A 25,758-nucleotide genomic window follows, 5' to 3' on the forward strand; every position below is an offset into this window, starting at 1 on the left:
TTCAAGAACCAATACATAAATCATCCAACGAGGAATTAATGATGGTTAAGTGAGGTAACTTAGAGCACAAATAAATACGTTTATTTCACTTATGTTCACTTTGAACACATTGGCTTTTTTCACATCTCCATCTCCTTCCACATCCTTTCTTTTGATATGTAAGTTAACAGCATCCACAGCGCAGCAACTTCGAATGCAGCTGATTGCTGCTGCTATTTCTCTGTAAAATTCGTACAGCATATTACGGTTTATGTAGTCAGCGTACTTTTTGTATCGAAGAATTTCGTTTTCTTCATACTTTGCAATGATCACTGTGGTAGTAGCCACGCACCAAATATACTTCATCATTCTGTAGCTTAAATGCACTAAAGCAAGCGAAGCGACATGTAAACAAAGACCCTCGCTCTGACTTTTATCGAGTATCATTGCCAAAAGCTACCCTACTACACTGGCAAGGATTTGACGAAAGGGCTTTGATGACTCGGAACTCGGTGACGTCACATGAGGTAGCATCAGCTGTTGGTTACCCGGCCGTCATCTACGGCTGCTCCGCAGAGGCAGCACGGCTTTCTTACCCCCCCCCCCCCTCCCCCTCCCCACTCCATCCGTCCCCCCACCCACGCCCACTGATGGACGGCGGAGGGGAGGCACGTATAGGCCCGCAACAATGCACCGCGGCCGCCACAGTTGAAGGCAGCAGCGGAGGGCCAGCAGTTCCAGCAGGTAGGACGGCTGCAGCCGCTAGCCACACAGCGAGCCGCCAAAATGTCTCGATCGCACGCCAGTTCACAGAAACAACGTCGGTTCCTGGTATAAGCTTCTCACTGCGGATATTGTTTCCTCTACATCTCCATCTACATCCATACTCCGCAAGCCACCTGACGGTGTGTGGCGGAGGGTACCTTGAATACCTCTATCGGTTCTCCCTTCTATTCCAGTCTCGTATTGTTCGTGGAAAGAATGATTGTCGGTATGCCTCTGTGTGGGCTCTAATCTCTCTGATTTTATCCTCATGGTCCCTTCGCGAGATATACGTAGGAGGGAGCAATATACTGCTTGACTCCTCGGTGAAGGTATGTTCTCGAAGCTTCAAGAAAAGCCCGTACCGAGCTACTGAGTGTCTCTCCTGCAGAGTCTTCCACTGGAGTTTATCTACATCTCCGTAACGCTTTCGCGATTACTAAATGATCCTGTAACGAAGCGTGCTGCTCTCCGTTGGATCTTATCTATCACTTCTATCAACCCTATCTGGTACGGATCCCACACTGGTGAGCAGTATTCAAGCAGTGGGCGAACAAGTGTACTGTAACCTATTTCTTTTGTTTTCGGATTGCATTTCCTTAGGATTCTTCCAATGAATCTCAGTCTGGCATCTGCTTTACCAACGATCAAATTTATATGATCATTCCATTTTAAATCACTCCTAATGCGTACTCCCAGATAATTTATGGAATTAACTGCTTCCAGTTGCTGACCTGCTATATTGTAGCTAAATGATATGGGATCTTTCTTTCCATGTATTCGGAGCACATTACACTTGTCTGCATTGAGATTCAATTGCCATTCCCTGCACCATGCGTCAATTCCTTGCAGATCCTCCTGCATTTCAGTACAATTTTCCATTGTTACAACCTTTCGATATACCACAGCATCATCCGCAAAAAGCCTCAGTGAACTTCCGATGTCATCCACGAGGTCATTTATGTATATTGTGAATAGCAACGGTCCTACGACACTCCCCTGCGGCACACCTGAAATCACTCTTACTTCGGAAGACTTCTCTTCATTGAGAATGACATGCTGCGTTCTGTTATCTAGGAACTCTTCAATCCAATCACACAATTGGTCTGATAGTCCATATGCTCTTACTTTGTTCATTAAACGACTGTCGGGAACTGTATCGAACGCCTTGCGGAAGTCAAGAAACACGGCATCTACCTGGGAACCCGTGTCTATGATCCTCTGAGTCTCGTGGACGAATAGCGCGAGCTGGGTTTCACACGAACGTCTTTTTCGAAACCCATGCTGATTGCTACAGAGTAGGTTTCTAGTCTCCAGAAAAGTCATTATACTCGAACATAATACGTGTTCGAAAATTCTACAACTGATAGTCGTTAGAGATATAGGTCTATAGTTCTGCACATCTGTTCGACGTCCCTTCTTGAAAACGGGGATGACCTTTGCCCTTTTCCAATCCTTTGGAACGCTACGCTCTTCTAGAGACCTACGGTACACCGTTGCAAGAAGCTTATCTCTTATACCCTGACATTGGCTTTTTCCTTTTCCTCCTTGTTCTATCACAATTCTGGCATTGTTCTAAGGTATCCGTTCATCTGTCAATACATGTTGCGCTCGGAATGCTGCAGGAAGACTGCGACTCATCACTGGCAGCTGATAACCACGATGACCTGCTCTCGTGACTGAATACGATTTTTATTGAGTTTCTGTTGTCAAATCGTTACTTTTTGTGGAGCTATGTTAATCTACCGTCGTCCTGGACTCTGCCGACTTGCAGTGGCTGCCAACCTGGATTGTTGGTAGAGCTACATTTAAGGGGGGTAGGACGTGAAACGGGCCGACTTGAAGCAGGAGAGGCACCACAGGACATTTTAATTTACACTGTCTATACTTTCACAAATAAATTCATAAAACTTTTTTAGCATGACCAGGAAGGATTCAGGATTCACACTCATAGCAGAGGAAGTTCAAAAACATAACAAAACAAATTTTTTTTACTTGTGAAATTTCATCATTTTTTTCGCTTGGTATTGTCTGCATTTGTTGCTGTAGGTACACTTTTCTTCATAAGTAAGAGAGATTCTTCGATGAATTTTGCACAGCATGCAAACCATACTCACAGGCGTATGAAAATCTAGAATTTCACAAATCTGTTTAAAACTGTGGTAAAAATTGAGATAATTAACTATACAATTGCCGGCCGGTGTGGCCGAGCGGTTCTAGGCGCTTCAGTTTGGAACCGCGCAACCGCTCCGGTCGCAGGTTCGAATCCTGCCTCGGGCATGGATGTGTGTGATGTCCTTAGGTTAGTTAGGTTTGAGTAGTTCTAAGTTCTAGGGGACTGATGACCTCAGATGTAAAGTCCCATAGTGCTCAGAGCCATTTGAACCATTTTTTGAACTATAAAATTCGAGTTTTCTCTAAACAAGAAGTTTAAAACATAACACCTCATTCATTTTTCCATAGATTAAATAAATTCTAGAGTTTCATACACCTGTAAGTATGGTTTGTATGCTGTGCAAAATTCATCGAAGAATCTCTCTTACTTATGAAGAAAAATGTACCTATAGCAACAAATGCAGTCAACAGTAAGTGAAAAAAATCATGAAATTTCACATTTAAAAAATATTATTTTTTCATGTTTTTGAACTTCCACTGCTATGAGTGTGAATCCTGAATCCTTCCTGGTCATGCTGGCAAAGTTTTATGAATTTATTTGTAAAAAGATAGACAGTGCAAATTAAAATGTCCTGTGGTGCCTCTCCTTCTCGAAGTCGGCCCGTTTGACGTCCTACTCCTTTAAGGCAGGGGTCCAATTCTAGCTGCTACTTCAAGTGTCGTCAGAGAAAACACCGTCCTGGATAACATTTTATCTGCGAAACGCAGTAGCGGAAGAAATACTGGATTTACTGACGCAGCAGAAGTAGTGCACTAGAAAAGATTTGTGCCTCTAATACGAGGACCACTGAGGTTAGTGGGTGGTAGGATGGGAAGTGCATCGACTGACGCTAAATACTCGCCCCACAGCTGCCGCAGCCAAACCTCTCGTACGGCGGAACGGAGCGTGGCCTCGACCGCCGATGGTGCAAACGAACCGTGCGACCCGACCGACGAATCAGTTTCTTGCTGTATGGAGTATTTTCTTATTGACCACGCCAGAGGAACTATACAATCGTGTCTTTCTTCTTCCAACTAGCAGTGAAGATTTTATAATTACGAGTACTTCGCAGTTCATCTACCGATCTCAGTCGTTCTTACGCTTGCTCCAAATTGGGCGGTAATTGTTAATGTTCTTGAAACGAGGATATAATATGAACATCAACAAAAGCAAAACGAGAATAATGGAATGTAGTCGAATTAAATCGGGTGATGCTGCAGGAATTAGATTAGGAAATGAGACGCTTAAAGTAGTAAATGAGTTTGCTATTTGGGGAGCAAAATAACTGATGATGGTCGAAGTAGAGCGGATATAAAATGTAGACTGGCAATGGCAAGGAAAGCATTTCTGAAGAAGAAAAAAATGGTTCAAATGGCTCTGAGCACTATGGGACTTAACTTCTGAGGTCATCAGTCCCCTAGAACTTAGAACTGCTTAAACCTAACTAACCTAAGGACATCACACACATCCACGCCCGAGGCAGGATTCGAACCTGCGACCGTAGCGGTCGCGCGGCTCCAGACTGTAGCGCCTAGAACCGCTCGGCCACTCAGGCCGGCTCTGAAGAAGAGAAATTTGTTAACATCGAGTATAGATTTAAGTGTGAGGAAGTCTTTTCTGAAAGTTTTTGTGTGGAGTGTAGCCCTGTATGGAAGTGAAACGTGGACGATAAATAGCTTAGACAAGAAGAGAATAGAAGCTTTCGAAAAGTGGTGCTACAGAAGAATGCTGAAGATTAGATGGGTACATCACATAACTAATGAGGAGTTACTGAACAGAATTGGGGAGAAGAGGAGTTTGTGGCACAACTTGACTAGAAGAAGGGATCGGTTGGTAGAGCATATTCTGAGGCATCAAGGGATCACCAATTTAGTATTGGAGGGCAGCGTGGAGGGTAAAAATCGTAGAGGGAGACCAAGAGATGAATACACTAAACAGGTTCAGAAGGATGTAGGTTGCAGTAGTTACTGGGAGATGAAGAAGCTTGCACAGGATAGAGTAGCATGGAGAGCTGCACCAAACCTGTCTCTGGACTGAAGACCACAACAACAACAACAACAAAATCGTCACAGATGACGACGAATTTGGCATTATCCCAATAAGGAAATCACGTCTTCAGTAGTGCTTTCATGATGAACACGACAATGGTAACGGTACAAAGCGTCTTTTCAGGCCTTCAGTTACGGCATTTATTCAGCTACTGCGGTCTATATTCGCTGTTTCATTTACTTTATTTCAATCAGGTGGAATAGTTTACACCTTTAATGTTGTTGATCTGTCAGTCCTCAGTTGTTACTAATATTACATTTATGTTTTTTAGGTTAGTAACGTTTGTTAGTAACCGAATAAAGGCAATATTTGTTTTATCAGACGAGTTACGCCTCAGCGGCCGAGTGTGCTGATATTGTTCTACACGTGTTACGTCTGCTTGCTGAAACATGTGGAAGAGCGCGTGTGCAGCTTGTGTCCTGAGCTAAAATCTTTGTTCAGCAACGCAGACAGAACAACAGCTTCACCATCAGTTCAGCAAGAACACGTGTACAGCAATGGCGGCGCTCTCAGCCACTCGTGCATGGTACCCCAATCAACTGAAGCGAAGCACGTATGGCAATACAAATACTGCCCCTAATCAGTTGCAAACGGACGATCCTAACCTAAAAATCGTTAATACAATGGAATAGTTTTGCTCCAAATAACGATATAAAATCAAATTTTGTCGTTAGGTATTTAAATTTGTCAGTCCTCAACGTGTTTTTGATAAACTACACCGTAATATGTAGGTTACACACACACACACACACACACACACACACACACACACACACACATGCTCACGAGCGCGGGCGCGCACTCACACACCTCTCTCTCTATCTCTCTATATATCTACCTCGCTCTCTTTTTCCCTAAACATATGTTATTTGCGTGACCGAGCTTACAGATATCTTGGCGAGGGCTCGGTCAGTTGCCTCTGACTGCCTGGAGTTTCCAGAGGTGGCCAGACGAAGGTACCTCTGTGTGTCCTACGACTGTCGAGCATTGGCGGCATTCCAGCAGAAGGCCTTACCGAGTCGCACTGAATTCCATTTGGTATCACATTATGCAATGTGAAAGCTCACGTTATTACTGACCCACACTATGGTATACATAGTACTCTGCCGTAGACGGAGTTAAGATTCATCTATCTACCCTTATCTAGCTCTATAAGAAAACAATACTTTACTCTGTACTGCATATGGGGCAGTTTATTGAAGTTACGTTTGCAATGTGGTCCTAAATCTCCCAAAAATCCTGTAACAGAGTTGTTGCTAAAGTGCCACTGTCTGATGGAGCTGTTTCAAGAAGGAGCATGCTTACTTCTCGAGGTGGGAAGAAATGTCATTGGTAGAATTTAACGATAAAGGGAGGAGAGGTGGTTGTGTGCTGTACAGTTGTTGATCTCCAGACTACGTCATTGCACTGTCTTAAATTACTGGGGTGTGCGCTTACGTTCATGGAATGATGGTGCAAGATGTTGGTGTGAAGTCTGTCAGCCTCTTTGGTGCTCTCTGGGAGGGGGAGTGTACGTTAGGGTAGAGTAAGGTAAGGTAGTATAGAATAGCATACGGTATCTTAGAAGAAAGATTAAGAAAAGGCAAACCTACGTTTCTAGCATTTGTAGATTTAGACAAAGCTTTTGACAATGTTGACTGGAATACTCTCTTTCCAATTCTGAAGGTGGCAGGAGTAAAATACAGGGAACTAAAGGCTATTTACAATTTGTACAGAAACCAGATGGCAGTTATAAGGGTCGAGGGGCATGAAAGGGGAGCAGTGGTTGGGAAGGGAGTGAGACAGGGTTGTAGCGTCTCCCCAATGTTATTCAATCTGTATATTGAGCAAGCAGTAAAAGAAAGAAAAGAAAACTTCGGAGTAGGTATTAAGATCCATGGAGAAGAAATAAAAACTTTGAGGTTTGCCGATGACATTGTAATTCTGTCAGAGAAAGCAAAGGACTTGGAAGAGCAGTTGAACGGAATGGACATTGTCTTGAAAGGAGGGTATAAGATGAACATCAACAAAAGCAAAACGAGGATAATGGAATGTAGTCGAATTAAGTCACGTGATGCTGAGGGAATTAGATTAGGAAATGAAACGCTTCAAGTTTTGCTATTTGGGGAGCAAAATAACTGATGATGGTCGAAGTAGAGAGGATATAAAATGTAGACTGGCAATGGCAAGAAAGCGTTTCTGAATAAGAGAAATTTGTTAACATCGAGTATTGATTTAAGTGTCAGGAAGTCGTTTCTGAAAGTATTTGTATGGAGTGTAGTCATGTATGGAAGTGAAACATGGACGATAAATAATTTAGACAAGAAGAGAATAGAACCTTTCGAAATGTGGTGCTACAGAAGAATGCTGAAGATTAGATGGGTAGATCACATAACTAATGAGGAGCTACTGAATAGAATTGGGGAGAAGAGGAGTTTGTGGCACAACTTGACAAGAAGAAGGGACCGGTTGGTAGAACATGTTCTGAGGCATCAAGGGATCACAAATTTAGCGTTGGAGGGCAGCGTGGAGGGTAAAAATCGTAGAGGGAGGCCATGAGATGAATACACTAAACAGATTCAGAAAGATGTAGGTTGCAGTAGGTACTGGGAGATGAAGAAGCTTGCACAGGATAGAGTAGCATAGAGAGCTGCATCAAACCAGTCTCAGGACTGAAGACCACAATAACAAGGTAGTGTTGGTTAGGGTAAAGTTGGGTAGGGAAGAGTAATAGAGGACTGACTATGATAAGTGTTGGGTAGGAATTCTAGGATAGGTTAGGGTAAGGAAGGTTAGGTTATTGTAGGGGATCATCATCCTGGCTCTTCAGTAACATGGACTGAACCACCAGTCTTGATGCACTTTGTGACAGCCTCGCTGTCGACAGGCTCTAAAGACTCTGAGCACTATGGGACTTAACATCTGAGGTCATCAGTCCCCTAGACTTAGAACTACTTAAACCTAACTAACCTAAGGAGAGCAAACACATCCATGCCCGAGGCAGAATTCGAACCTGCGACCGTAGCAGCAGCGCGTTTCCGGACTGAAGCGCCTAGAACCGCTCGGCCACAACGGCCGGCACTCTCGACATGAATGAGTTAGATAATTACACTATGTGACTTGCACTACCCAAAACCAAAAACTTACCAAATTCCATTACGTCATGTGTCACACACTTAAGATTAATCACTCTAGTTCTTACAGTCCTGCTTGTTTTGGTAATACTCCGTTTACTTAGTGTAGCGTCCACGAGTTTCTGGAACAGTGACTACTACAAAGTGATTTATTTCTGACTCTTAACGTCTGCATGCCCTGTGTGCTTGAACCACAATGTAGCAATTAAAATATTACCCACTACTTGATAAATGAAAGAAGTTATAATAGTTTTTTCATATTTGACACTAGTTTAGAGCCCTCTGTGCGATATTTCCTGCATGCTGTTATAACCAAAGACTCTCTTTGCTCTTTAAAACCTCTCTACTTAAGCTTCTGCACGCACGTTCGCTATTTGTCACTTGAAGATGGCGTAGTAGGCTGAAAACTATTAATAATAAATATCTCTGGAATTGTGATGTTTTGAACCATAAATATCAATGTACCATGACGCACTCAAAAAATGTTCAAATGTGTGTGAAATCTTATGGGACTTAACTGCTAAGGTCATCAGTCCCTAAGCTTCCACACTACTTAAGCTAAATTATCGTAAGGACAAACACACACACACATGCCCGAGGGAGGACTCGGACCTCCGCCGGGACCAGCCGCACAGTACATGACTGTAGCGCTTGAGACCGCTCGGCTAATCTCGCGAGGCACCATGACGCACTGAAAGAATTCATTAATATATACAGGGTGGAGCGAAATTCGCACACTGGGACTTCGCAGCGTGACTCCTCACATGCCAGCGATAAAAAAATGCCTGTCACAAAGTTTCCTCTGACGAGTATATCCGGCATAAAAAGGACGTTAAAGAGTGACAATCTGCCAACACTGTAATAACACGTATGGTAACCATTTCTGATAGCACATTTTAATCGTGCTGCACAGTTGGCGCAGTGGATAGGGTTTTGGGTGAGCATGCAGGAGGTCGAGGGATCAATCTAGGGTTGGGGTGCATTTTTTTTATTTGCTAATTTCATTCTGACATTTCATACTGTAATATATACCGTTTCTTATGTCACGCGTACCCTGAATTTACAACATTTTGTATCGCAGAACACATCAAATACGTGGTTAGACAAATAAGAAATACGACAGTTGAAACAATTAATGGAGCATGGTGATAACACATACAAACAGTCACCGAGTTTGGACATTATTCGCAAAGCACGTTGCTAGTGCTACTGTTAACGTAAGGTCCTAACGAAATGTAATGGACCTGAACGAGGCAAGAGTAATAGTTGGTACTAATATACGTGACCCTTATAGGAGCGTACAAAGAAAACAAGTTTCGCTTCTAGTAAAGGAAGCGGTGAGAATAAATTCGAGCCCACGACGTGGAAAGGGCATCTTTCAAAGCTGACCATGATCGATTTCTACGATTGTCGTATGGAAGTGCAAATGTTTTCCAGAGAACCCTCTGCAATCGCTGTTGACGATTACGATGCCAGATACCGTACCAATTGGACTACATTTACCAAATAAAAACATATTCTTGAACCCAGGATCGAACTCTCGACCTCCTGGATGCTAAACCAAAACTCTATCCACTGCACCACCTGTACAGGGCAAGCCTATGGCTTGAGAGAGCTAGTTACTGTACATGTGGTTACAGTGTTGCCAGATTACCACTCTTTAACGTCCTTTTTCTGCCGGATGTACTCACCGGACGAAATTTTGTGACAGTCATTTTTTTATCGCTATCGCTGGCATGTGAGGAGTCGCGCTGCGAAGCCCGAGTGTGCGAATTTCGCCTCACCCTGTATATTGTTGAATCGAATTCGTAAAATACCACAGACTTTATATTTCTCTTTGTGAGCAATTATCTCAGATTCTAAAATCATGACCTTACACTACACAGCTATTGGACAAAGTCTTACATTCTCTGACTCAATCAGACTTTTTTGCTGTAGTTTATTTCTGCATTAGGCATTGGCATTTCGTTTAGTATTTGCCACTTATACAGCATGAAAGTTTGCTTAGCATGAAAATCTTGGAACATAGCAGCAGTCAGCAAGTGTAGAATAATGGATACTGTGGGAATTATACAGACAACCAGTTGTACGTCAAAAGTTTATTCAAACCTTACCTACGTTTCGACAGACATAAACCTGTCTTCCCCGGAAGAAGTAATAACACGTGTTACATTTTGTGTGAAAAGACAAACGGACCCGTAACGCTTAGTCAAAAGTAAAATGGTTCAAATGGCTCTGAGCACTATGGGACTTAACATCTGTGGTCATCAGTCCCCTAGAACTTAGAACTACTTAAACCTAACTAACCTAAGGACAGCACACACATCCATGCCCGAGGCAGGATTCGAACCTGCGACCGTAGTAGTCGTGCGGTTCCGGACTGAGCGCCTGAACCGCTAGACCACCGCGGCCGGCAGTCAAAAGTAAAATGATCCGTATAAATGCTATGGCATAGGCATAAGGCCGAGTCAACAGAAAGATGATCCACATAACCTCAAAGGCAGAGGTGCATCATACACACAAACAGACAACTGAGTTATTGAGTACAGGAAAGTAACTTTTTATGAGGAACTGCTACATCATTGTACCCCATTGTTTTCAACTCGCTACGCACAGTTTTTGTGCCAGCTGGACTGCTGGAAGCCCTTTGGAACTCACGGATGACTCCTTCGGTTGATTTTGTGCGACTTTTTGCAACCACCTTCCTCCACACTTGACGGTTTCTGTCGGCCCAGTTTCAGCTTAGCTGCGGATGTTCCCTCGCGTTTCCACTTCGCAGTAACATCACCAACGGCCGACTTGGTCAGTTTTAAGGGTAGAAGTGTTCTTGATAGGTAATTTATGTTCGAAGTGTGAGCTCTGCTCCCCGACCCATTATACTGTTGCTGCGTCCCTTATTGATAACACTGTACTTCCTGCCTCCTTTTATACCGCCTCTCATGACATCTAGAGGTCAAACTGCGCATTACGTAAGGATGTCCACATATTTTTGATCAACGTAGCCATCACCAAGGAAAGGAGAAACCTACGGCATCAGAATCATGGACAACGATTTCTGCATTGCCCTTCATCATATGATGGCATAACAAAATACCTATGGTTGTCGTATCCTACTAATTAAGTGTAATGTAATAATGAGTTTCGTGGTTGTATAGTAAAATATTTACAAAATAATGGAAACGTATTTGAAGCACTGTGTGTTGTAATACCGAATGAGGCAGCGCCTAGTGGTCAAGAGACCGCACCCCGTTTTGGGAGGACAGCTGTTGCGACGCCGTCCAGTCATCAACACGTTCGAGTGAGGTCTCCCGTGATTGAATAAAGCAAACAGAAGATCAGGGCACACCCTCTGAACTGGACGCATCCGGCTTCTTTCGCGTGTCACTGCTGTCTGACAAGGGGAACCCCCCGCATTCAAAACGTGCAGGGTGAAAAGCTCAAAGTAAGGGATCACCTATTTCGACTTTTAGGTGCTGACACTCAGTCGTTTCGAGAAAATGACTATCATCTTTCTGACACCACCTCAATAGCCTGCTTGCACGGCATAAAATCAAGTGAATTGGTAGTGTTGTGATTAAGAACAAAGTTCCATTTTTTAGTGGTCAAGTGTTGAAATAAAACTTACGTTTTTTCCTTTTTTTGTCATGATTGTATGACATCAAAATATTTTGTTACATTATGGAATACTGGGTGTTGTTGTGTCGTCTTATCATCATCATTCATCCCCATTACGGTCGGAGGAAGGCAATGGCAAACCACCTCCACTAGGACCTTGCCTAGTAAGGCGGCGCGGGTCTCCCGCGTCTCTCCCCTACGCTATGTAAAGGAGTATGGGACTCGTCATCATCATCACGGAATACAATGTAATTACTGACAAAAGATATAAACATTACGCATCTTATCAAATAAAGATTTTTATCGTCACATATCTCTATATGATACAGGGTGAATACCTGAAACTTGTACCGCCGGTAATTCGGAAATGAAAAGTGCTTTTGTTGTGCGGTTCTCACATAATGGATTGGTAGTCAGGGGCTCGTATTGTTAGCCAAGAAACAGATTGTAATAATACTTAGAAAATCTATTTTATGTGCAAACATACACTTTTAAATGCAACTGTGCCTACTGACAGTAACAAACTAAAAGTAGGATAAATTTGAATGTCAGTGGCGTTTGTTGCAGGGTTCTAGTGCCAGTCGTTTACGAGGTATCGTATTTTGAAAAGTTCCCCCCCCCCCTCTCACCCACACACACTTGTTTGTGCCGTTCAACCTGCGTAGTTGCTACGTGCAATGTTGTTATATTTGCTTACTGTGTGCTTTTGCGTTCCTTGAGTGCATTGCGACTTGCTAGTCATTTAGTGTCGTGAATGGACGAATGGATTTACCAACGCAGAAAAAGGCGACATGGTCATGGTGTATGGAGAGTGTAGGAAGAATGCACTTCCTCATTGTACAGTGTATGGGGCAAGATATTCCAGAAGAAGTCAACGATATCGGCAGTTATTTATCAACCATTTCAACCAGTTACATGAAAATAGCAGAACTTTTCGACTCCGTGAATGTAGAAGAGGGTATCAGTGATCATAAGTCAGTGGTTGCATCAATGACTACAAGTGTAATAAGAAATGCCAAGAAAGGAAGGAAAATATATTTGCTTAACAAGAGTGATAGGGCACAAATCGCAGAATATCTGAGTGACCACCATCAAACGTTCATTTCTGAGGAAGAGGATGTGGAACAAAAATGGAAAAAATTCAGAAACATCGTCCAGTACGCCTTAGATAAGTTCGTACCGACTAAGGTCCAAAGCGAGGGGAAAGATCCACCGTGGTATAACAATCATGTACGAAAGGTACTACGGAAACAAAGAAAGCTTCATCATAGGTTTAAGAGTAGTCGAATCATAGCTGATAAGGAAAAGCTGAACGAAGCGAAAAAGAGCGTAAAGAGAGCAATGAGAGAAGCATTCAACGAATTCGAACATAAAACATTGGCAAACAATCTAAACAAGAACCCTAAAAAGTTTTGGTCATACGTAAAATCGGTAAGCGGATCTAAATCCCCTATTCAGTCACTCGTTGACCACGATGGAACCGAAACAGAGGACGACCGAAGAAAGGCAGAAATACTGAATTCAGTGTTCCGAAACTGTTTCACTGCGGAAAATCGTAACACGGTCCCTGACTTCAGCCGTCGCACGGACGCCAAAATGGAAAATATTGAAATAAACGATATCGGAATTGAAAAACAACTGCTATCACTTAGTAGCGGAAAAGCATCCGGACCAGACGAGATACCCTTAAGATTCTACAGTGATTATGCTAAAGAACTTGCCCCCTTTCTATCAGCAATTTATCGTAGATCGCTGGAAGAACGTAAAGTACCTAGCGACTGGAAGAAAGCGCAGGTCGTTCCCATTTTCAAGAAGGGTCATAAATCAGATGCGAATAATTATAGGCCTATTTCGCTTACGTCAATCTGTTGTAGAATAATGGAACATGTTTTGTGTTCTCGTATTATGACGTTCTTAGATAATACAAATCTCCTTCATCATAACCAACATGGATTCCGCAAACAGAGATCATGTGAAACTCAGCTCGCCCTATTTGCCCAAGAAATTCACAGTGCCGTAGACACTGGCGAGCAGATTGATGCCGTATTCCTGGACTTCAGGAAGGCATTTGATACGGTTCCGCACTTACGTTTAGTGAAAAAAATACGAGCTTACGGAATATCGGACCAGGTTTGTGATTGGATTCAGGATTTCCTAGAAGAAAGAACACAACATGTCATTCTTAACGGTTCAAAATCTGCAGATGTAGAGGTAATTTCGGGAGTACCGCAGGGAAGCGTGATAGGACCTTTATTGTTTACAATATACATAAATGACTTAGTTGACAACATCTGTAGCTCCGTGAGGCTATTTGCAGATGACACGGTTGTCTACAAGAAAGTAGCAACATCAGAAGACTCGTACGTACTCCAGGAGGACCTGCAGAGGATTAATGCATGGTGCGACAGCTGGCAGCTTTCCCTAAACGTAGATAAATGTAATATAATGCGCATACATAGGGGCAGAAATCCATTCCAGTACGATTATGCCATAGGTGGTAAATCATTGGAAGCGGTAACGACCGTAAAATACTTAGGAGTTACTATCCGGAGCGATCTGAAGTGGAATGATCACATAAAACAAATAGTGGGAAAAGCAGGCGCCAGGTTGAGATTCATAGGAAGAATTCTAAGAAAATGTGACTCATCGACGAAAGAAGTAGCTTACAAAACGCTTGTTCGTCCGATTCTTGAGTATTGCTCATCAGTATGGGACCCTTACCAGGTTGGATTAATAGAAGAGATAGACATGATCCAGCGAAAAGCAGCGCGATTCGTCATGGGGACATTTAGTCAGCGCGAGAGCGTTACGGAGATGCTGAACAAGCTCCAGTGGCGGACACTTCAAGAAAGGCGTTACGCAATACGGAGAGGTTTATTATCGAAATTACGAGAGAGCACATTCCGGGAAGAGATGGGCAACATATTACTACCGCCCACATATATCTCGCGTAATGATCACAACGAAAAGATCCGAGAAATTAGAGCAAATACGGAGACTTACAAGCAGTCGTTCTTTCCACGCACAATTCGTGAATGGAACAGGGAAGGGGGGATCAGATAGTGGTACAATAAGTACCCTCCGCCACACACCGTAAGGTGGCTCGCGGAGTATAGATGTAGATGTAGATGTAGATGTATAACACCCTGCACAGAAGGAAACACGTAACAACGGAAGAGAGTAAATTGATGTTCTTGCTGCTGTTGCAGTTGATCCGCATGTTAGCTCCCGAGCAATCGCACGAGAAAGGTGTATGAGTCAGGGAAGTGTCCTATGCATTCTCCATCGACTTAGGTTCCATCACTATCACTATCTCTACATCAAGAGCTGCGGGGAAACGATTATCATCAGCGTCCATGGAGTGTAAAAAAGAGGTGCGGAAAAGTGAACCATCACCTCATAGGCCTGTGTTTTGTAGATGGCACACTGAACACGCACAAATATTGCAGCCTCCTAACAGACGTATCTTCCATGGATGCTAGAAGAGTTCCTCTGCAGATTAGAAGGAATCATTGATACCAACATGATGGCCATCCAGCCAATTGTGCACGGAGTACTACTCCATGTCTTGACGAATTGTTTCCAAATCGTTGCATTGTATGCAGATAACCTCTACCGTGGCCGACCCGTTCCCCGGATTGAACGTTTGTCTACTTTTTTCTGTGAGGAAAGCTGAGAGATACTGCTTACAAGGACAAACCCACTACACACAATGATCCGCAATGACGCATTACTGCAGCCTGCTCGGACATCTCCGCTGATATGCCAGCACATGTGCAGCAGTCATTCCACATCAGATTCGAAGCGTGTACCGCCGCTGCGGGCGGTCATTTCGAACACAGCCTGTACTGTCTCGTTACGGGTCAAAATCCATATAATTAGTGTAAGCACTTGTATTGTTCTTTAGCGTGAGCTACCGCTGGTATTGTACACTTCTGGCCATTAAAATTGCTACACCACGAAGATTACGTGCTACAGACTCGAAATTTAACCGACAGGAAGAAGATGCTGTGATATGCAAATGATTACCTTTTCAGAGCATTCACGCAAGGTTGCCGCCGGTGGCGACACCTACAACCTGCTGACATGAGGAAAGTTTCCAACCGATTACTCATACACAAACAGCAGCGGACAGGCGTTGCCTGGTGAAACGTTGTTGTCATGCCTCGTGTAAGGAGGAGAAATGCGTACCATCACGTTTCCGACTTTGATAAAGGTCGGATTGTAGCATATCGCGATTGCGTTTTATCGTATCGCGACATTGCTGCTCGCATTGGTCGAGATCCAATGACTGTTAGCAGAATATGGAATCGGTGGGTTCAGGAGGGTAATACGGAACACCGTGCTGGATCCCTACGGCCTCGTATCACTAGCAGTCGAGATGACAGGTATTTTATCCGAATGGCTGTAATGGATCATGCAGGCACGTCTCGATCCCTGAGTCAACAGATGGGGACGTTTGCAAGACAACAACCATCTGCACGGACAATTCGGCGACGTTTGCAGCAGCATGGACTCTCAGCTCGGAGACCGTGGCTGCGGTTACCCTTGACGCTGCATCACAGACAGGAGCGCCTGCGATGGTGTACTCAACGACGAACCTGGTTGCACGAATGGCAAAAAGTCATTTTTTCTGATGAATCCAGGTTCTGTTTACAGCATCATGATGGTCGCATCCGTGTTTGGCGACATCGCGGTGAACGCACAGTGGAAGCGTGTATTCGTCATCGCCATACTGGCGCATCACCCGGCGTGATGGTATGGGGTGCCATTGGTTACACGTCTCAGTCACCTCTTGTTCGCATTGACGGCACTTTGAACAGTGGACGTTACATTTCAGATGTGTTACGACCCGTGGCTCTACCCTTCATTCGACCCCTGTGAAAACCTACACTTCAGCAGAATAATGCACGACCGCATGTTGCAGGTCCTGTACGGGCCTTTCTGGATACAGAAAATGCTCGACTGCTGCCCTGGCCAGCACATTCTCCAGATCTCTCACCAATTGAAAACGTCTCGTCACAATTCGCCAGTCACTACTCTTGATGAACTGTGGCATCGTGTTGAAGCTGCATGGGCAGCTGTACCTGTAGACGCCATCCAAGCTCTGTTTGACTCAATGCCCAGGTGTATCAAGGCCGTTATTATGGCCAGAGGTGGTTGTTCTGTGTACTGATTTCTTAGGATCTATGTACCCAAATTGCATAACATGTAATCACATGTCAGTTCTAGTATAATATATTTGTCCAATGAATACCCGTTTATCATCTGCATTTCTTCTTGGTGTAGCAATTTTTATGGCCAGTAGTGTACAAGTGTCGCTGTGGGAACTTTTCAAAATAGGATATCTCGTAAACGACTGGCAGTAGAATCCTGCGACAGACACCATTAATATTCAAATTTACCCTTATTTTAGTTCCTTAATGTCAATAGGCATTGTTCCATTTAAAAATTTTGCAGTGCAAGTTGTAGATGATTCACCCTGTATATAAATCAGAGTCGCTTGCTCGCATCCGTCTGTATATGCAGGATAAACCCAGGAACTGCTGTAGGGATTGTGATCAGGTTTTAACTGCTAGATGCACTAAATCACGAGGAATGTTTTGTACATTATTTATAAATATTTCGTGTAAATTGTCTGAATTACAGTGAATTAAATTTCAGCTGTGAAAACAATGCCATTGCCAACCAGGAAACAGCCGCTATAACGCGACAGAGCGGCATTACCGCAGTAAGCGGGATCTAATTCGCATCTGCTGTGGTTATCTAGCCGTAGATTGTCTGGTTGGAATCCAAAAGTTCGTGGAACAGAATGCCGGAATTATAGCTGACTACTGTCGAACGCCGCACATCGAGTGTCCTCAGAAAGCGCACAGAAGAAAACGCAACGGAGATTTGAGGGGGAAAAACAGCAAGCAAAAGAATGATATTAAGATCTACGTCTTTGTATTAGACTTGAAGAAAGTAATACTTCATTATATTGTTAGCAATGCATTACTTTACCATGTTTCTTTTGCGAATATATGTGTTTTCTATGAATTTTCTGGATCTTCATGATTAATTTCTGGAGCAAACTACGTGACAGAGGACAGTCCTTAGCATTTCCGAACTTAGCACACCAAAAAACATTAAAACCACATAAAATGATTAAAAAAATATTGCACTGTATAAATTTGTTGAGTTGTATCATTGCCTCATGGCGTGGGCGAAGCGCAATACGCCATGGGCGTTTTGTCGAAGAAATCGCAGTACCGACGTCCACATTAAAAGTATTTCCGGCAATGTGCATGCCATTCTGTCAAACCTGCGACGTGTACTTATACCGACAGGTGAAGAGTTACATTTGCCGATTGCAGAAGAGCCCTATTCTCAAAGCACAGCAAAGAGGAATCGTTAATAGAAGCCATGCAATTAAAATCCATCCATAATCAATAGCAGATTCTAGCTTTGGAGCAAGTGCGTCGGTGTGTGTGGTTCACCACGAAATCATCGCCAGATCGCGAGGCATTTTAAAAGCGATAACTGGGCTGCTCTTCCTAATGACAATCACGTAGAAAATGTGACTGTGGTATTTTTGTTTAGCACGTCGACTGTGGTAGTTTTTATGGTTTGAATGTTTTTACGATAGCGATCACACCGGAGAATGCACGGGCCCTCTCGAACTATGAAAGCAAAAATCAAAGTAAAAATATCAGTACTGAATTTATATGTTTATCGTTTTCTGTTATTGTTAATTATATGAGATTTTAGACGACAAGCGGGCCGGTGTGGCCGAGCGGATGTAGGCGCTTCAGTCTGTAACCGCGCGACCGCTACGGTCACAGGTTCGAATCCTGCCTTGGGTATGGATGTGTGTGATGTCCTTAGGTTAGTTTGGTTTAAGTAGTTCTAAGTTCTCATTTGAACCATTTTTTTTAGATGACAAAATATATTTTTAATAAGATGCGCGATGCGTATTTCTTTTGTCAATAATTCCATTGTATTTCACAATGTCTCAGAAAATATTGATGTCTCGTATTTCCACAACAACAAAATAAAAAATAAAACGTATGGTTGTGTTTTAATGTTGGCCACAAAAATAAGAAACTTTGCATTTGATCACGACGCTACACCAAGCGAGGTGGTGCAACGGTTAGCACACTGGTCTCGCATTCGGGAGGACAACCGTTCAAACCTGCGCCTGGCCTTTCTGATTTTGGTTTTGCGTGATCCCCCTAAATCGCTTCAGGCAGATGCCGGGATGGTTCCTTTGAAAAGGCACGGCCGAGTTCCTTCCCCATCCTTCTCTAATCCGAGCAGGTCGACGGGACGTTAAACACTAATCTCCTCCTGCTCTTTACTACGCTACAGATTCAATTGATTTTACGTGACGACAGATTAAGTTGCTTCGAAACTTTGACCGTCATTTTGTAGGAAACTCTAGATCGTTGGCCTTAATCCAAAATAGGTGTCCCTTTTCTTTCAGCTTTCTTTCACGCTGCCATGTCGTGTGACAAAGCGACTTGTGGTGGGTTCCCTTTGTCCCTAATGACGTAGTCATCGATGGGACGTGAAACTCTAATGTTCCATAATTCATTCTTTTGTTACAGGAGTGTTATTTTTAGAGTAAATTCTCTAAAATAATTAAAAGTAATGCTTAAATATCTTCAACATTTCGCGGCCCTGTCAGCAACTGTATAAACATTAATTTTAATTTTAATAACCAACAGCCTCAGTTGCACCGTTTACCTAAAATTTACCTAGGTTTCAGTCGGGATAACCCAACCTTCTTCAGAATAACAGTAACTACTGTTTGTCCATAGTGGACATCGTCAAGCTAAAACTACAAATCCATAAATTATTGTCAGACTGTAAAAACTTATCTGAAACTGCCTCGGCCCCACTTCGCGACCACGATGCGGCAGCTACGAGCGGTGTACTGCAACTTGACTACGTCCACTGTGGACAGTCGGTTGTTACTGTTATTCTGAAGAAGGTTGGTTATCCCGACTGAAACCTAGGCAAATTCTAGGTAAACGGTGCAACTGACGCTGTTGGTTATTAAAATTAAAATTAAAAGTAATGCACTTACGCCTGTTAGTTTTTGCATCGCTACAAAAATGTAGGGCTGTTTGTATAACACGCCTAGAACTATAGAATATGGCGACGTTTAAACAGTAAAAGTACCAATCTGTTTACCAGAAACGTCTTAAAATGAGTAGATAAACAGGTTGTGCAAAACATACACCATACCACGGTCCAAGAGAGGCGCACAGGGGCACGGGAAAGCAGCGACTGTAGTGGCATCTGGCGCACGGCGGGGTGCCGATCCACTGCCGACGTTCCCTGCTGTTCCGTCATCCGTCAAATTCCACGCGTGCAGCGGCACTCATATTTCCTTCAGGACGACGCTTCAGGACAACCCGCTTAGTCTCCAGTGTAATGTGTGTGGCCATTAATGATTTAAAAATAATGCTAAGGCAGCTATCAATGAAACTGCTGCATTTTTAGCAGTCGAATTTCTAGGAAAGTACACATTCAGTTTCAGTTTGCATCCAAAATGCAGGAAGTAGATCAGAAGATAGAAAATTACGATGCTGAGTTGAAGCATATTATTCAGTAACGGAGAGACGTTTCGTGTACATTTTCTGGCTGGGGCAGTATATAGCACTGTTCTGGGAATATATTGAAACTGTTACAACCCTCTGGTCCCCACCAAGGATTCTGGGAAGTTACCCTTAGTCATAGCCTGAGTGCCGGAGCTGGCAGTCCTGTGCCAAACATTCCCAACTGGGATCCTTCTGTCCCACCCTACTACTTGGGCCTACACGGATATTTGGCTGAAAATAACGTAAGTAGAGCTAACGTTCTGCAACAGCACGCTGTGGTTTCATGAACGGCAAACAAACTAAAGATGAAAAAACAATTATTCTAAGAGCAGACTGGTAACTTTGGAATGCTGTAGATGTCAGATTAGGTCCTGTGACCCTCGACTGCTGAGGTACGTCATAGAAGTTGGTTCAAATGGCTCTGAGCACTATGGGACTTAACATCTGAGGTCATCAGTCCCCTACAACTTAGAACTACTTAAACCTAACTAACCTAAGGACATCACACACATCCATGCCTGAGGCAGGATTCGAACCTGTGACCGTAGCGGTCGCGCGGTTCCAGACTGAAGCGCGTAGAACCGCTCGGCTACTGTGGCCGGCGTCATAGAAATGAAGTGACGTGTCTGTGACAGCCGGTGTACAGAACCGGCATAGTAAACTGGGTCGACGGTGTGACTTACCAGAATGACAGCTGTCGTGTTTCGAAGTGCCCAAGGCCACACAGAGAATGAAGATGCGCGATAAGTTGACGTATCAACTCGGATTGACCAAGGTATCTACAGCGAACGGTGCACCATTCACAGCTGTGCAGCACAGCTTAAGAACTGTGGTCGTAGAAAGGTCCTAATAGACAGATATAAGACAAACGTATCGCCTTGTCAATGTCCAGTCGGTTTCAGAAACTGCAGGAATTGCTTCTTTGAACGAACGCAGATCTATCTCAACCAGTTTCCAAACCAAAATTGTGGAAGTAACTGCTTCCAATGGACATTTAGAGTGGGTACGGTACCTCGCAAAAGGGCATTACTCACAGCAGTACACGAAGCTGCACGTCTTCACTGGACAAAACAACGCACAGAATGAGCAGTGGGTGAGTGGGGGAGAGAAGTGTGCTCCGACAGGACGGGGTAGTTCTGGCTGGAGATGGTTATGTGAGGTTTTGAGAATATTTTTCGTACTGTTACTTATGACTTCTCATTTTCCAGAGCGTTTACTCGAGATCACAGACGAGCTGAGCTATGATGCAGAGTTGCATGCAATCTTGAGGCCGTATCCATACTGAGAAATCCCTCGCCTACTTCAACTCCTCAAGTGCCCTTCGATCTGTTCGACGAATGTGAGCAGGAGTGTCCAGAACATTCGGGAGTCCCTTCACCGCCTGCAAACGCTGAGGAAGGAGGTGACAACCTACTGGGTACCAGGCCACAGGCAGAGTTCAGCGAGAAGAATCAGTAGGTTGGGCAGGGGAGAACCGAAACATCTAGACCGTGTAACTCAATGCACTGTCGCCCTAGGCGCTTCATTCTTGCTGTTGGGGTACGAGGTCATGTGATGATGCGAAGAAGAGCGGCTAGTAGTGGCAGATAATAAGGTGCGGTCAGTGAAACCAACTAGTTGGTGGTGGCGATCGTCCCCCTGAGCTCTGGGGCGACACGAAGTGCTTCTCACTCGCCTTCAGACGGAGCACAATGCCTCCTGGTCTGTACCAGCAGTGCGTCAGCCGTCTACGCAGGCAGTAGTTGGCCAGTAACGACGCAGGTCTTCACGCTGCCACCTACCGTGACTGTAAGGCTCGTCCAGACATTGCCGTAGTGGAGACATTTCTGCTGTACGTAGTTGTGTGGATATTGCTCCAAGGACATTATAACAGTTTCGTTTTGTTAATAAAGTTATTCTTTTAAATGTGTCCTCAATCACGTCTCAGGACAAGCACACATTACCTACAGTACGGGGTGCTTGTGGTATACGGGTTACAGTAAGCCACATTGTAACTAAATGTACTATTTTATGTTCAGACAAGAGGGTTTAGCTGATATGTCCCCTATTTGAGCTGACGATAAGGCGAATTTGGTACTACTGTTAAGGTTTTCTGAGATATCTGACTTGCTGTCTAAACCTTGAGGGAGAAGGTTTTAATGAATAGCCGAGGTGATTGGTTCACCCTGATTCTCTTTCTAACAAGGGAACCTCCCCATCGCACCTCCCTCAGATTTAGTTATAAGTTGGCACAGTGGATAGGCCTTGAAAAACTGAACACAGATCAATTGAGAAAACTGGAAGAAGTTGTGTAGAACTGTGAAAAAATAAGCAAAATATACAAACTGAGTAGTTCAAGGGAAGATAACCAACAATAAGGAGAGTAGGTACGCAGGGGCGACGTGGTCTTGTGGTAACGTGAGCGGCTGCGGAGCGAAAGGTCCTAGCTTCAAATCTTCCATCAAGTGTAAATTTTAATTTTTTATTTTCAGTTTATGTGACAAACTCTTATGTTTTTATCACTTTTTTGGGAGTGATTATCACATACACAAGAAAACCTAAATCGGGCAAGGTAGAAGAATCTTTTTACCCATTCGCCAAGTGTACAAGTTAGGTGGGTCGACAACATATTCCTGTCATGTGACGCACATGCCGTCACCAGTGTCGTATAGAATATATCAGATGTGTTTTCCTGTGGAGGAATCGGTTGACCTATGACCTTACGATCAAATGTTTTCTGTTCCCATTGGAGAGGCACGTCCGTTCGTCTACTAATCGCAAGGTTTTGCAGTGCGGTCGCAAAACACAGACACTAAACTTATTACAGTGCACAGAGATGTCAATGAACGAACGGACAGATAATAACTATGCAAAAATAAAGAAAGTAAAGTTTTCAGTCGAGGGAAGGCTTGAACCAAGGATCTCTCGTTCAGCAGCTGCTCACGCTACCACGGGACCACGGCGCTTCAAAGCACACATCGTCCATGATGTTGCTTATGTGGCCCATGGATTACTCAGTTTGTATATTTTGCTTATTTTTTCACAGTTCCACACAACTTCTTCCTGTTTTCTCAATTGATCTGGGTTCGGTTTTTCAAGGCCTATCCACTGTGCCAACTTATAACTAAATCTGAGGGGGGTGCGATGGGGAGGTTCCCTTGTAAGAACAGTCAGTCACACTTCCGTAAGCTCTTTTTTAACTTTAAACTTTATTCAGTTACTCACTAACAACGACAAAGTTACAAATTTTACAATCTTCTTTATTAGATGTGAAACACACACACACACACACACAGACACACACACACACACACACACACACACACACACACACACACACACACACACACACACAGCGCGCGCGCTTGTGTCCACAAATTCATGTTATCGTGAACGCGGTCCAGGATGCCAGTAGACTGAGTGTTCCCTTTTCTTCTACATTTACATGTTGAGTATGCTGTGGAGAACCCAAGAGAGCAACATCCGTATTCGTAAGCCTGCGAGCACAAGTAGGTTCCTGTTTTGACGAACACACGCACATGTCATCGTACCTCAACTACCCCACTGAGTCATCAGGCATTACTCCAACAGGAAATATCTACGATTATCTGGAACAGCAGGGGTTTCATAGTATGCCGACGATATGTTTATTCCACTGCGAGCTCGTATCGTCAAGCCAAACAGCATTACTCACTACCAAGCTGCACATCGATGAATGGCTGTCTACTGACGGATTGAAGATTTCGGCTGAGAAGTCGATGATCGTCCAAGTACACTTCCCAAATGAAATCTCATGCTCAGTCCTAGGAATGATATTTGACTCTCTGTTTAGCTGGACACCTCACATCCAGCCCCTGTTACCATGTGTGACAGGGGTTTAAATGTTATTCGCTCACTCACACGTGTATGGCGGGGAATGCATCGGAGTATTTTACTCACCATTTACCGAGGGATTATTCGATCTCCAGTACATTATGGGTGTCAACTGTATCACAACGCACCAAAGGTTTATCTCTTCAAATTAGATACTCTTCAGTGCAGAGCCATTACTATTTATCTCGGAGATATTCGACGCCCACTAATGCTCTTTCAGTGGAGGCAGTAGAAATGTCCCTGAGCGTTAGACTCCGAATGTTATCAGACAAACTTTACGTCCAAGGCGTGGAATTCATGGACAGTTCCGTCTGTCAGAGTCTAGACTGCATTTACCTATTATTAACTAGCCGGCCGGAGTAGCCGAGCGGTTCTAGGCGCTACAGTCTGGAACCCCGCGCGACCGCTACGGTCGCAGGTTCGAATCCTGCCTTGGGCATGGATGTGTGTGATGTCCTTAGGTTAGTTAGGTTTAAGTAGTTCTAAATTCTAGGGGACTGATGACCTCAGCAGTTAAGTTCCATAGTGCTCAGAGCCATTTGAACCATTTTTTATTATTAACTTTCTCCTGCAGCAGAAATAAAATTTCAGCTGTCTGTACCAGGTTTGACAGGTGGTTTCCTATCACACATTCTACGTATCTCTTGTTTTTAGTATTTACCTTGATTTGAGTATGATCTTGACACACTCATCTGCCAGATTCCAGTCTGTTATTTACATGCGACCAGTTCGAAAAGTACTGATGCAAATTGCATTTATAATCATTTGGTTGCAACTCAGTGCCTTGATTCTCTGTGTATGTGTACCTGCTTAGAGATGTGAAATTATACGGAAACGAAGGCTGTCGGCGAGGACACCGTCTGACAGACGTTGGCAAGACATCTGGTGTTGGTGAATGACAGACATAAGTCAGCAGTGGGGGAGCTGAGGTCGGAAAAACAACTGTGCAGAACTGCTTAATCGCAAATCCCACGATACCTGCGGCACCTTCAGAAGGGAGCCGGCCAAAGTGGCCGTGCGGTTAAAGGCGCTGCAGTCTGGAACCGCAAGACCGCTACGGTCGCAGGTTCGAATCCTGCCTCGGGCATGGATGTTTGTGATGTCCTTAGGTTAGTTAGGTTTAACTAGTTCTAAGTTCTAGGGGACTAATGACCTCAGCAGTTGAGTCCCGTAGTGCTCAGAGCCATTTGAACCTTCAGAAGGGCTGAAAACATACGGTCGGGAAGGCCATGTGGTCATCGAAACGACCAGAGCAGCTCACCCGCGACAGCAGAAGGCCTCTTACAGGAAACACAGCTGGAGAGCTCTTGCTCTCTCTCTGTCCGTCTGCTTTTATCCCCTCTGTCCATTCCTCCCGCCCCCAACTCTTTGTCCTTTTCCTCCTCATGCCTCTCTCTATCCTCCTCCTCCTCCCCACTCCTTGTCCATCTCCTCTTCCTCCTCTCTCCGCCCATCTTCTCATCTTTCCTCTCTGTGTCAATTTCCTTCTCTTCCCTTTCTCTGTCCATCTCCTCCTCCCCCCCTCTTCTCCCCATCTCTTCCTCCCCCTGTCTTTGTCCATCTCTTCTTCTTTCCTTTGTCTGTCGGCTCCTCCCCCCTCTGTCCATTTGGTCCTTTCTCCTCTGTGCATTCTTTCCCCCACCCT

The 25,758-nt window shown here is 44.1% G+C and overlaps 1 long non-coding RNA gene across 1 annotated transcript in view; it reads left to right on the plus strand.

The window, feature by feature from the left end:
• The first annotated feature begins 699 nt into the window (after window positions 1-699).
• The window catches only part of LOC126412865 (uncharacterized), a 198,063-nt gene continuing 173,004 nt past the window's right edge, over window positions 700-25,758 (plus strand). Inside the window, exon 1 of the long non-coding RNA XR_007575360.1 lies at window positions 700-723. This is a non-coding gene — a long non-coding RNA (uncharacterized LOC126412865). The remainder of the gene's footprint in view (window positions 724-25,758) is intronic.

This window comes from Schistocerca serialis, chromosome 7 (assembly GCF_023864345.2).
Source record: "Schistocerca serialis cubense isolate TAMUIC-IGC-003099 chromosome 7, iqSchSeri2.2, whole genome shotgun sequence".
In the NCBI taxonomy this organism is placed as follows: Eukaryota; Metazoa; Arthropoda; class Insecta; order Orthoptera; family Acrididae; genus Schistocerca; species Schistocerca serialis.